General features: G+C 42.6%; 1 pseudogene; it reads right to left on the bottom strand.

The window, feature by feature from the left end:
- Positions 1–539: 539 nt before the first annotated feature.
- Positions 540–1,554, bottom strand: LOC128572880 (high mobility group protein B3-like; annotated as a pseudogene).
- Between the last annotated feature and the right edge of the window lie 531 nt (positions 1,555–2,085).

Genomic DNA, 2,085 nt, shown 5'->3' with positions numbered 1-2,085 from the left:
CACAGTGTCAACAGGTCCAGCTCACAGTGCATGCCCAGAGATACGGCCCCTCCAAAGGGCATCTTTCTCCATGGCCTTAATGACAAGCAAGGAGCAGCAAGAGTTGATCTCGGTTGTTTTGTTCTTTTTACAAACTATAAATATGTACAGTTGATAAGTCAGGATTTCTAGCCAATAACCATATAGTTAACACCACCTTACAAATTAAAAAAAAAAAAAAATACCAGAAACATCTTTAAATGCCTTGTCACACCAACAGCAAATTGCACAGAGTGAGGAGAACACGAGAGTGCCTTTTCATTTTAAAAATGTTTGGAAATATGTACAATTTTGATACAGTTTCAGGATGCTCCAGACACCCACGGCCACTTCATGTAAACCACTGACAATTTCTAGAGCACTTGGAGACTACAATATGATTGTGATCAAATTTTGTGATTAAACCTAATGAGGGCAATAGACATTCCTCAATTAAGAGATGTGTCATTTACAGCACTCCCTACTCCCTTGTATTCACAAGGAGACAGATAAACAGTTTTTTATTCATCCTCCTCCTCCTCCTCATCTTCTTCATCTTCCTCTTCCATCTTTTTCCTGGCAACTTTAGTGGGACCCTTTTTTTTATTTATTTATTTTAAGACAGAGCCTCAAGCTGTCACCCTGGGTAGAGTGCTGTGGCTTCACAGCTCACAACAACCTCCAACTCCTGGGTTCAAGCGATTCTCCTGCCTCTGCCTCCCAAGTAGCTGGGACTACAGGTGCCTGCCACAACGCCCAGCTTTTTTTTTTTTTTGTAGAGACAGAGTCTCACCGTACCGCCCTCGGTAGAGTGCTGGGGCATCACACGGCTCACAGCAACCTTCAACTCTTGGGCCTACGCGATTCTCTTGCCTCAGCCTCCCGAGTAGCTGGGACTACAGGAGCCCACCACAACGCCCAGCTATTTTTTTGTTGCAGTTTGGCCGGGGTTGGGTTTGAACCCGCCACCCTCGGCATATGGGGCCAGCGCCCTACTCACTGAGCCACAGGCACCGCCCTAGTGGGACCATTTGAGCCATCAAACTTTCCTTTAGACTTATAGTCAGCGACATCCTTCTCATACTTCTCCTTCAGCTTGGCTGCCTTAGTGATCTAAGGCTGCTTTTTGCTGTCACTTAAGTTATTACACATCTCACCCAGCTTTTTTGCCACATCTCCAATAGAGATATCAGGATTTGTACACTTGATCTTGGGGCAGAATTCTGAACAGAAGAGGAAAAATCCAGACGGTGGCCTCTTGGGGGCATTAGGGTCCTTCTTCTTTCCTCCTTTAGCTGGTCCATAATCCTTCATTTCCTGATCATAGTGGACATTATCAGCCTTTGCCATTTCATCAAATTTAGACTTCTTTTTCCCAGACATTGCCTTCCACCTTTCAGAGCACTTCTTGGAAAATTCTGCAAAATTTACAAGGACCTCTGGGTTTTTCTTCTTATATTTTTCTCTGCATGTCTGCACAAAGAAGGCATAGGCAGACATCTTGCCCTTTGGTTTCTTAGGGTCACCTTTAGCCATCTTGACTGTGTTGTTCACTAGTGTCCTTTCTAACTTCTAATAAAAGTCCTATCTTACCACTGACCAGTGGTCCATGGGTTCATTCTTCAGATCCCTGAGACCAAGGACCTACTGATGAATGAAATTCCGGTATCACTCTGACACCACAGCACTCTACCAAGTGTGACAAAGTGAGGCTCTGTCTCCAATAAATAAATAAACTTGAAACTTCACTATTTCAATTTTAATTAAAATACTTTACTACTTCTATTGCACACATACTTTATATCCACGAGACATTTAGAATTAGCTAGCTGGACTTTGTATTTTTATTTAAGGGGGCAGCCTGAACTTTAAAACGGGAGGCAGTCCTCTGAGTCAGCTTGTCCAAAAGAAATAAAATGAGAGCTATATGAATCACTTCCACTTTTCTAGGGGCCACATCACAAAAAAAAAAAAATGAAATATACAGCCATGCTGAATATTCAAACATTAAAACATATGCCCAGCCTAATGTTCGTAATTCTTTCAATAATCAGCACCACAACCAAT

This window comes from Nycticebus coucang, chromosome 20 (genome assembly GCF_027406575.1).
Source record: "Nycticebus coucang isolate mNycCou1 chromosome 20, mNycCou1.pri, whole genome shotgun sequence".
NCBI classification, from domain to species: domain Eukaryota; kingdom Metazoa; phylum Chordata; class Mammalia; order Primates; family Lorisidae; genus Nycticebus; species Nycticebus coucang.
Note: the sequence above shows the minus strand (reverse complement) of the source record. Positions and strands in the feature narration are given on the sequence as shown.